The following is a 12,375-nucleotide window of genomic DNA, read 5'->3' as shown; positions in this document are numbered from 1 at the left end:
TTGAATCTCTGAAACATTTGGACACTATTGATTATACATTTTCACTTTATCCAAATGTGCAGAACATGTGACAGAGGGTCAAAAAAGGGAAGAGAAAAATCACCTTTTTTTAGAGACCGAATCATTAATCATCTGTTCGTGCACATGTTGTAGACTAGAGTTTGGCTCTGACTCAAATAAACTAGCTGACACAGCTTTTTCGTGAGACAGTTTGTGCTGATAAGCAGAATATTCAGGGGGAAGAAACTACAACATAACTACCATATATGGGACAAATGTCTTTTAAACAAGCATGAACAATGTTTCGAGTATCATTTTATGGACACGGAGCGAGGGCAAATGTGTCAGTTTGTTCCCCAAAGGTCCAAACTGTGGCCTGAATAGACGTCGTGTCTAGTCTTGTTTCTCTGCAGAGTGTCAAACCCTTTGAAATAGCACTCGGGTTAACAGCTCCTATGTGAACGCTAATTTACACTTCTTTCAGACGGCAGTTGTGTAAAATCCACTCGTTATTTCCGAGCATAAGAGACTGGCCTGTATTTACTGAACAGCTTGAATTTAGAAAACTAAAAACATTTTTGACTGGCTAATAAATTCAAACAAGCTTCTCATCCGTGACCTGTAATGGTGCATGCCCACGCTCCTTGTGACGCACTTCACTGCCGAGCGCCGTCTTCAGAGGGACTTTCTGAGCTCAATTGCCTGCAACTGGTGTTTGACCCATTCATTACCAAAAATCTAATTACAGGCTGCCACATGGTTCTCATTTCCCCACTCGAGTCTACATAATTACTTTAGGCAGAGATTAAAAGGGACGCAGGATTCTGAGGCTGCAAACAGGCCTGCAAACACTGTCCAGCCTGCCAGAGAGATGTAAAGTCTCACCTAGGGCTGCTTGATTATGGCAAAAATCATAATCTCGATTATTTGGGTCAATAATTGTAATTGCGATTATTAAATGCGATTATTCATTGACTTTGAAAACATCCATTTATTGGAGAAAAAAAATTGAACAGTATGTTTTTAATAGTTGGTTACACTGAACTTTAAAGTAGAATTCAACTGAAAAAAAAAAAAGATTATAAAAAAAAAAAAAAAAAGTAATAATAATAATAATAATAATAAAATAATCGTTTTATTTCCATTACGTTGTTTTCGTAATCGTTGCAAGCCATAATCGTAATCGCGATTAAAATACGATTAATTGAGCAGCCCTAGTCTCACCTACAAAATAAATGCATGAACAGGGCTCCATCTATCATTTCACATTTCCTTCTTCAGTTGCCTTTGTGTTTTAAGATGTGAGATTTATACAATGGCACCCCGATATTTCCGTCTGGTCACTTGTCTTTCCTTTGTGGATTGAATGTAAGCATGTATTGCCTCGTACTTAGATTGTTAGTCAAAATAAGACAGGTGGTGGACTGTTTTTTCCCCTAGCCAGATGCCTATCAGATAGGTCTTGTTAATTATTAAATTAAAAATAAATTCCTTTCATTAATTAAAAAGCTTCGGATACTTCACGAGCCGGGGAGTCACGTTGTTGAAGGGCAGGGGCCGACCTTAATGAGTCGCCGCGGCTACAATCACGCTTTATCTGGAGCAAATTGAATCCAGCAGGTCACAATTACAACACCAGCTCAGTGTTACAAAAAAAAAGAAGGTCTAAGACAGGAAGAAGAATGAGGGCAGGATAAAACACGAGGAGTATTTTTGTATTCAAGAGTGGAAGCCACTTCAGTGATTAAATAAGAGCTCACTGCAGCAGAGGCTCCCACTGTTCAAAGGAAACTCTTTCTTTCTCTCAGGGAGCAACATCTGAAGGTGGAGCTGAATAAAAGGCAAAGTGTCCACCAGATCCTGCCGCCCTATTTGGGCTTATTCATGAAAGTGGGAATACATTTTAAAAAGGGTGGATGGAAAAGCAGAGATGAAACAACTCATCTCTTGTTTTTTATTTCCTGAAGCCAACCCAATGAGCCTTAGCACTGAGGTAAAACATGTCGTTGGAGATTAACTGAAAAGCATTATTAAGCTTTTTAATGCATTAATATACCGCAGGTGGTTGTTATGTCACATGACACATTTTTACTTTGATGAGGATTTTTGGTGTATTTATTTTTGCAATTTCCCTCAAATATAATCTGGCATCATTCTGATTACTTTCTTTTACAATGTTCAGCCCAAGGACTGTTATGTTGGAAAGATCATAAAAGGCAATTTTTTTTTATTTTATGAACTGAACACACACAGACAGATTCATACAAACACTAAATATTTAAAAGTTAATTATGTCTGCTACACTGTACATCAGATCATCTTTTTGAATGTGGTATATACAGGGGGGAAAGGAAAGCAATGTAACTTTCATTACGGATTCCCTCTTGAGACAATTCTTTACAGATGAAAGTACCAGTACATACAGTGGTTCTATTGTACCCTCAGCTGTAGACACATGGACAACTGGAGACAAATATAACCAAGACTGTATCCGGGGGATGGGCATGTGGCGTGGAACAACTGTCTTTATGTGAGAGACTAACAACTGTTGTCCCACAGTATCATCCTTTTGATTTCTTCACGAGTAAAGTCTGCCACAGAATAGCAACATGTATCTATCTTTTTCTACCAGGAAACTTTCTAACTTGTCAAACACAGGTGCACAAACTAACACTAATGTTTCAGGGCTCTGGCATTATGCATTTACATGTCTTATACCTCATTCACACCAACGGTGTTTCAGGGCTTGTTCCGAGCTGGAGCTTGAAAAGCACCGGGTTTTCCTGTTCACACCGCAGCGGAGCAGCCTCTTAGCTCCGAAATCCGTTTCATTTCGAGCACCAAAAAATTATCCGGCCAGAGCAAAAGCATTGCATACGTCACGCTTACGTCGAGGCGGGGGCAGGGGCAGGATCAACTCCTGAACAACAATAAAAAGCCGGCGTTTTATCCAGTTTGTACACAACGATGGAGAAACTTAACAAGCAGCAGTGGTCCAATGAAGGGACCAGCTACCTACTGGGAATCTGGTCTTCCGAAGAGGTACAGAGGAAGCTGGAGCCCCATCGGCCATTGTTGTTGTCTGTGTCAGCTGTGAGGGGTTTCCGCGCGGTTTGGCTTTATGAAGCAGGCACGCAAACGGTTACGTCATGACGCAAACGACGACGCAATGACGCAGCACCCGTCGGACTCTGGGCAGTGTGAAAAGAGCCGGAGCTAAACCGAAGAACCGGTTCTGAACCTGAAAAGCTCTAGCACGGAGCTTGAACCGGAGTTTCGTTGGTGTGAATGAGGTATTACTGGCACAGCTAATTGGAAGGGAGACATCATTAATGTAATTACTAACACCTGTGTTATTCCTGCTATAAAGTCTACAGTGAAAAGGGCTTATTTAGAAAAGAAGTGTCGTCAAGAACACCTGCTGGTTTGTAGGCAGCAAACTCTCACTTCTTAAATTAACCCTTTTTCAATCTGGTATTCAATGTAAAAAAAGAATAGCCCTTGTGCATTTCTCCTTCGACTTCAATCCAAAACTGGTGAACAGCCGTGCTCTCCCAAAAGTCAAATGGAAGTATGCCCTCCTAATATTTGCCTTGACAACTGAATCTCATTTGTGGAGGCCTCCTCTGCCAATTCCCTGCATCAACACCCACTCCGTGCCAGACCCACACCATCAGACATTTGACTCGTTTTTAAGTCATGATAATCACACGGAAAAAACAGCCTATGTCTGGCTAACACTCAAAAGTGATTTAAATCCACTGAGACCTGTCCTAGTTCAATAATAAGGCCAATTTAAACATCACTCTGATGCCGTTAGAATAAGTATCTTAAAATTCACTGGCATTCCCTTTGTAGATATAAAACTGTTAAAACTAGAACATATTGGCACGATATAAAACATGCAGCTGACAAGGACATTATGAACAAAGTCAATGCACTGACATATTTTGGGTTTCCTGCAATTTGCAATGAATAGTATTTTTTTTGTCAATTATGGCTGTAGCATTACATTTTGCTTTTATTATATTATTAATATACTGATACAAAATCTGAGAAAATAGAACAATAGTTTAAAAAAAAATCAGGAGCGCTAGGTTTAAATGTATTATTTGTTTTTTGTTCAACTTAACAGACAAAACTAAAATATATAATTTATACAAAATATCTAAACGGGTAAAAAAGAAGCCAATCCTCTCATTAAAGACGTTGCAACTAAAGATTGCTTTATGTTTTTACTTGATGAAGAACATAAAGAACGATTAAAAAAAGTTTATCAAGATTGCTGGCTATTACCTTATTGACTTTTTGGCTCCGATATCATTAGGCGCTTTCACACCGCAGTACTTTTCCCACAAAGGTTCATGAGAACTCTTTAGTTCTTATGAACTAAGTACAGATCGCGTTCACACCGGAATAAGTCCCTGGGGGAGGATTAGGCAAATGAAGCCGCTGACGTCACTTCTTCTTCTTCTGCTTTGGGTTTACTGGCAGGCCGCAAACAACTTCACGGCGTATACTGCCACCCGAAGTCCCCGTCCGGAAGTCCCTGGAGTTGGGGAATGGCTTCAGTAGAAGCTGCTGGGACTCGCAGCAGCTTCTACTGAAGCCTTCTGAGTAAATCGCCAGAACGCCGACACCTCCTCATCTCCACCGCTCCCATGTTTTCTTTTGTGTTGCCATAAGTTAGTCTCTCTGCGTTTGTGCGCTGGGCTAATGCTAATGCTAATAATGCTAATGCTAATAATGCTAATGTGAGGATAATACAATGGCGGCTTCACAAAACATTTCGGAACTATATCGGAACTAAAGTGGGAAAAGTACTGCGGTGTGAACGTGCCTATTGGTTCTATTGTCATGCTTTATTAATACTTCTTCCTTGAACCTGGCCTTCCCCTGCACATATTTGACAGTGAAAACAGTTAGAGTGAAGCACAATTAACACACAAGCAGTGAAATCCTGCCCTGCTAGCAAATAAATCCTCTTGTTATCTTTCCATGCCAGTGGCAGCAGCGGCCCAGCTCTCCGTGTCCTCCTGAGAGCTCTTCCTCTCTGTGCATGCTGGCGCAGACCATAACAGATTGACTCAGCCCGACAACAGCTGCCAGAACCCCGCAAGCCTCATCCTCCAGACACTGATGGATTGTGGGAAGGGAGCCAGGGTGATTAGCCCCTTGACGTGGGAGAATTATTGCAATGTAACACCCCAAAAGAGATCGCACCTGAGTGTCAACGTGGAGCATTCACTCACACTACTTAAAGTCATGTTGATATTGTCCGTTCTGCATTAATGCACTGGACTTGAACTCGGCATGTCAACACCAACAAATGGCAGGATTTCTTTAGGGTCACTATCTCTGGAGTCGAAAAATAGATACAAAAAGTGATTCTTACAGAGAGTGCATCCTTTCCACAGGACATATTCCGCTGTGTGATTTGATGAAATGTCTTTTGCCTCGCAGCATAGTGTATTTTTAACTGCTCTGTCACGTAAGGCACTTACCTTGAGCTGACAGTGACAAACCCTAAGGTCCACAGGAGGGAGGCAAATGGAACCTCTATTTGAGAAAAATATTGCTGATTGGAAAATGAATTAGCTGAGAAATCCTGCTGCTTGACTAGCAGGCATGGCACAGAGCTGCTGTTTGCTTACCGTGCCAAAAGTAGAACTAGTCCTGCCATCTCTCTTTTATTCATCTGCATTTTTCTGCCACATCTGTTCCAGTCAGAACTTCTATTCATGCCATTAATTTCCCTCTTGCCTAGTGCAATATTAAGATGGAAAAAAGGTCCTGCTGTTATTCAGTAAACATACAGAACAAGCTGTCCTGAGTTAATGTACCCTAACTTTTCCCGCCTCTTAAAGCAGATGTGCAAAGGGCTCAGGAACACTCAGCTATTGAAGTAGAGTTAAACCTCGGCTCTTTCTCAGACGGGACAGTTTGACAGAACGCGAGTCGAGAGTCGGCGGCTCCATTCTGTGATTCATCCAAACCCTCATTACAAGGACAGGGCAATTAACGCCCGGGCCTCGATGTTCAACACCAAAGCCACAATCCTCTCAATCACTGGACTGTGAAATGTTATCACACTAAGACCACAAATCAGGGCTGCAATAGAGAAGGACACACAATAAGTAATATGTGTGAAACAGAATGCTGCACACTAATGCAAAGGCAACGGATTCAGGTTAAAGGACTTTGATGAGCTTTTGATTCTACATCAAGAGATAAGATGAGATGTGCTTTTTAATGTGGATTTAAGGGACTAAGTGTTCCTGACCGTCCCTGACCAAGTAGAACATGACCTGGCTGACAGATCCCCCCCCCCCCCCCACCACCACCACCACCATCCACATTTTCAACATTTAAAAAGAGCTTAGCAATAGAGTTATTTATCAGAACTCTCTTTGCACTAGGAGAAAAAACAAAGATGACCACTACTTAACTTTTTACGAGCTATGATGGAATCTGGTGAAGTGTTCATATGTAACACTGTATTAACTAGGTTGCATTTGACAACAGATGGAAGGACTTTTCAGCTCATTTAGCTCATGTTTTAATGGCTATTCTCGCAATAAACCGATATTCCCCGAGGACATTTTGACATGTCATGACGTAAAAAGATGGGCAAAGGTTAATCTTGTGCATGCTGGGACAGTGCATGCTGGGACAGTTCAATGGTGCGTCAATAATGTTATTAGTTACACCTCTACTTTTCCTGCCATGACAATTCAAAATTCTGCACCAAATAAGGTTAATTATAATGAGAATTCACTATTTGATTTGAGTATTAGTCAAGCACACACATTTTGGCACGTTGTCAGAAGACGCCTTATATCTCACAATAACACTAGACTTAGAATACGTGTAATTAGCAACATTAATAATGGCGGGATTTCATTTAAGACTGCATTAACTGATCTACTAAACTGCTTGGAGATAGCTTGTTCTTTAGTAACCCAGCTAGTCGCTAACTGTGCCTGTCTTCTCAGTGTTTCCCCTAACATTATCTTGGAGGGGCGCTGCGCCCCTGCCAACGGAGCCCCGCCAACAGAGCCCCGCGCCCCCCTGAAATTCAAGGTGTTTGAAAAAATTATAATAATTATAAATATATATTTTTTTGTATAATTTTTTTTTTTTTTAATATACATATATAACACCAAATGGCAACTAATCTATATCTACTGTCAATTTTCACATTGAACATGTGCTCTTTTATTAAATAAACTAAACGCTTTCATTTTAAATTGTGAGTTTAGCGTTTTTGACCCTAAGAAACACTGATGCATAATCAATAACAATAATCCACAGCTCCTCTCTCTGCTCCAGATTTAAAAAATCCCAATCCCAATGCCCCCCCGCGCTCAGGCAGCACCCCCCCAAAGCAGTAAACCTAGCGGAAACACTGCTGCTGTTTGCAGATTGTGTAAAGTGGGTTTTCAGAGGTTAATAGCTGGAAACGGCTGCCTGGTGTGACCGTAAATGCACTATAAGCGAGTTCAGAGTGAATCAAAACAGCTCAGGCTGAAGAGATAAACACTTACCTGAAACTAGGGCTGAACGATTAATCGATTTTTTGTTCTGCTTGTGTGTCATTCATCCACACCAATCAGAAGTGCTGTGCTCCACATGTACAAGCCATTGTTAACCAATCAGAAGTGGCCCATGATAGAAGGTGGTAGACAGATTGACCCAATCACCTGCCAAGTATTTTTGAAAGTGCCAGCCCTTTCCAAATTGCTTCCAATGGAGCTTTCCTATATGGTTTGGTGAAACCAACCATCTGAGTCAGGTTAGTAATGCTCCATCAAATGTACATCTATTACAGGATGAATCTTAAACTGAAGCTTGACTTTAAAGCATCCCCAACTTCCAAATGTGAGGTTTCATTTTCATCCATCTAGCAGCTCAATTTCCAATGATCAACATCTGTCTCATGCCAAAGTATTCTACATTGATTAAAGAGTAGTAATTATTCCACTACAGTACACATGGGAGCACAAAGGGAGCATCAGGCGGGCGTCCAAGTGTTTATTGGGGGCCGCACATCTGCAAGCACCTTGTCACTTTATGATTAAATGCTGATGTTGCTATTATTCTGAATGGTGGCAGTTGTTGATTACAATGTGACCACAAGAGAAAAACAATTACTCAAAGACAGAGTAGTAATCATGGCTCTATGAGAGAAAGATCAATATCCTTGTCCACAGTGGGATACACGGCGCCCTGTACAGTCCGTATTAAAGCATGCTGTGACCCGAGGTAAGCAGATCAGGGGGAGGTTAAAGTCATACAACTGGCTCCTTTATAGTTTCTTTGTATTAAAAGGTGGGGTAGGTAATTTTGGAGAAACCAGCTCGAGTGCGCTGGAATTTGAAAATACACAGCCGGAAAAAATCTGCAACTTCTTTACAGAGCCCCTCCTCCAAAACACACAAACGCGCACATGACCAATGAGGGCACGAGATAAGTTTGTGCACAGATGGAAGGCTGACAGGCAGGTAGGCCATCCAGTTACTTTAGCCGGGCAGGCTCAGATTATTGGTCGTTCTTTTTACAGCACCACGGCTAGGGCCGAACGATTAATCGATTTTAAATCCAAATCGCGATTTTAAATGATGCGATTATCAAATCGTAAAGCCTGCGATTTTTTTAAACATTTTTTTAAACATTTTTTGTTTTTGTTCTTCTTGTGTGTCAGTCATCCACACCAATCAGAAGTGCTGTGCTCCACATGTACCAGCCATTGTTAACTAATCACAAGTGGCCCATGATAGAAGTGATAGACAGATTGACCAAATCACCTGCCAAGTATTTTTGAAAGTGCCTGCAATTTTCCAAATGGCTTCCAATGGAGCTTTCCTAGATAGTTTGGTGAATCAATCTGAGTCAGGTTAGTAATGCTCCATCACATGTTTCTATTACAGAGTGAGTCTTAAACTGAAGCTTGACTTTAAAGCAACCCAACGGAAGTTTCATGTAAGTTTAGTTATTTCACTCGTAGCTCGGGCTGCGGGGGTGCTAGAGACGGGAGCACGTTGATGCGACCTTCCTAGCCGGAGATATGGCCGCATTTTACAATAAACTTCTGTTGGGTCGCTTAAAAACAAATATCGCAACTCGAATCGCAATATTCGTCAGAAAAATCGCAATTAGATTTTTCCCCAAAATCGTGCAGCCCTAACTACGGCTTCCACAGATTACATGTTTTTATGGATTTGTTGTCAAAGCACTTCAGATATTCATTGCTATCGGGATGTTAAGAGCATTCCATGGAATATAACAAAAAGTGTATCTCGAGCCGGTTTCTCAAACTTACCTACCACCTTTAACTCAATGATCAATATAAAATCCATACAATCATGTGTAAGCCTCTGTTGTTTACAGATAGGCTACTGTTTTTGGTTCACAGTATACAAAGCTTAAAATAACTTACAACGGTTTTTATCTCTGTGCTGAAAATAAAAATCACAGAGAGAAGAATGCCTCCAATAAACACACCCATCTCTTGCCAACATTAGCATCTGCTGTGATGCGTTCAAAGGCAGCTGACCTACAAAAACTACAATATACTGCACACTTCTGTCTAAAGCTACTGCTGCCCAGTCCTCAACAACTCACACGGTCACTCACATAAGAGAAACATGAAACATATAGGTCATTATATAACTTAAAGTGAGTTAATCATGTTTTTGAATTGAGGAAAGAACATGAACTCCAACAAGGGGTTGTGAAATCTGACTCTATATCTGTAGTTCTCTCTACACAGAGGGGATTATTTAGTGTTTCAGAATACCCTGCAATCCCCTTTTGCTCTGCATCATCAGATTCAGGACACGGCATATGTTTGTGCTCAGCAGCTTTGCTTTCTCACCAAGACTTTGAAATGATAACATATAATGCAACAACGACATTTGACTCACATATTGCAAAAACATCAACTTTGAAGTTTGATTTGATTTGATAAAAGCATTCTCCAGTCAAGTGAAAATGCACAAAGGAATGCTTTGATGATGCATACAGCCACAGATAAACTGGAAAAATAACTCTGGGACAACAACTCTTTATTGGCAGCTATTAAATAATTAATTGTTCTTGCTCCCACATGCTAGGCCTGGCCTTCATGTTGGCTACTGGGGATACTTTCCCTCAAACTACAAGAGGCTGGCTCATCTAATTAAACTCATACTTTCTGGACAGTGCTAAGCTCCTCTGTCTGATCAGTCATTGGCTAATTAACATAATGCACACCATACAACATCTGCATTCAGTTCCCAGTTAATCAGGAACACCTAACTAAAGCTAATACAGCCCTGCAGCGAATCCTACCTTCATCAAGGTTGTAATAGTCAGATTTTGGATGTTTCTAATAGTATATCCTTACTTATATCGATGGGAAGGTGACAGAGTGTAACAACAATGTGAGTTTAGTTTTTATAGTGAAACAATGCTGTATAATAAAGCGAAACATAGTCAAGCCAGCAACAATATCTTGTGCTTTTTTCATCTATTAACATTTTTGAATCTTGAATAAATGAGAACAGATAATGCTACATTGCTTAATGACAAATGTACAACATGACTTTCAAAGTTGTAAGTCCCTAAACATAATACGAACAAAAAGCAAACCGTACTTCCGTTTCCAAATGTGTAGTTTTAAAATTGAATCGACAGTAACAGAAGCAGCCATTATAGTTTTCTTGCAATAATGTATACGACACTCAACAGCGGGATGAGGAACACATCGTTGTATAAAAGCATCTCGACTCCACCACAAGCTCATTATGGCATTAATAATTTGCACTGTTTTGCATAAGCCAGTATGTGTGCTTGCCATTAACACGTCGACAATAAAAGGTTTTATGATGAAGTTACTCGTGACATTTTGGTCATACTTAAAGATCGGCACATTTCTGGAGTTGTGGGTTTGATAATTTAAAGAGGAATAGATGCCCAAGATTTTTTTTTGCAGGTGATTTGCAGACTACTTAGCCTCCATCGCAACGTAGCCCCTCTACACCGGCTTGGTTGACGTGTGCCTGAGCCGAGATCAAAGCAACACAGCCTAACGACTTCCAGCGGCTACAGAGAACAACCCAACTGCCCCAAAGTCTTTAGAAAAACACCAATATGTGTCCTTTGCACCAGGTTTTAATCACGCATCTTAAACACAACGAGGAGAAGTAGACACACGGTATCAAATGTGCACAGGGGGCTTTGCAGGGGAAAGACACAAGGGGCCATATGTCTCATCTGGCCAATTAGCTAGCCTGCTAGCCAGCAACGGTAACAACAAAATGCATTGGCTATGAACTACACTGGCGCAACAACGTTAGCTTCAGTAGCTACTCACCACAGCAGAAGAGTCCAAATTGTCCAAATAACTGAGTCAAGGCCGCCCGGTGGCTTTGTCAAAACCTAAATAACTCGTTGTGTTTAATTTTGCAAGACTACAGTCACCGGACAAGCCTGCGGTGTTGCTGCGTTTTCAGCTCGCTCCGCTCACAGCACCATTAAAAGCTGCATTGTTGGAGCGACGGCTGGACAAACAGCGCCGACAGTGCGCTGCAAAGCATTGTGGGAAATGTCGTTCGTTGTCCGTGTCGTTCAAACATGGAAATATTGGGGAAATGCTCCACCCAGTGTTCAGTGTGGGTACTTACTTGTTCTCAATTTAAAATAGAAGATTATATAACATTTAATTTTTAAAATACTACATTGGTTATTTATCTTATTGGCTCATTGTTATTTTCTTATTCTATTTTTACATTTCATGTTGTTTATCATCAAATGCAGTCATTGGTAAATCTTAATCCTAATATGTGTTTTGGCTTAATGATCCATCTTCCTCTTGAAAAATACCATACGACTATTTGTTCTTGTGTTTTAGTAATGAAGTCTTACATGTTACAGGGTGCTTAACAAAATATGAAACCATACTAAAAAGAGGACATTATAGGACAAAAATAAATTCAAATAAAAATGTATATAAAATTACTTAATTTACAAAATGATTAAACATACATCTACATACATTTATTTCCCCCCGGGCGCTGTACAATAGCTGCCCACTGCTCCTAGTACTAGGCTCCTGGTACTAGGATGGGTTAAATGCAGAGGCCAAATTTCACTGTGTGTGCTGTGTGCTCTGCATGTGTGACCACCCCTCCCCAATTATATTCTACATGTAAAATAACATCAGCAAAAATTCCATTTTTCTTTAACAAAATATATACATTTCGTATGTTTCACTTAAATCCTGCATGCCCCACATTGTTCTTGTGGTTTTTTTTTAACGTTTTGTCTTTTCGACTGTTATGTATTTGTTTCACTTGTTGGGAAAATTCAATAAATAAAATACTTTTATTTCAT

At 40.4% G+C, this 12,375-nt stretch overlaps 1 protein-coding gene across 1 annotated transcript in view; it reads right to left on the bottom strand.

Moving 5' to 3' along the window:
* extl3 (exostosin-like glycosyltransferase 3) overlaps positions 1 to 11,575 on the bottom strand; it is a 32,648-nt gene extending 21,073 nt beyond the window's left edge. The window contains exon 1 of the mRNA XM_079644745.1: positions 11,357 to 11,575. The gene's annotated coding sequence lies outside the window, so the exon portion shown is untranslated. The remainder of the gene's footprint in view (positions 1 to 11,356) is intronic.
* Between the last annotated feature and the right edge of the window lie 800 nt (positions 11,576 to 12,375).

The sequence above is a fragment of the Notothenia rossii genome (genome assembly GCF_949606895.1).
Source record: "Notothenia rossii genome assembly, chromosome: 8".
Taxonomy (NCBI): Eukaryota; Metazoa; Chordata; class Actinopteri; order Perciformes; family Nototheniidae; genus Notothenia; species Notothenia rossii.
This window is presented reverse-complemented; position numbering and strand designations above follow the sequence as displayed.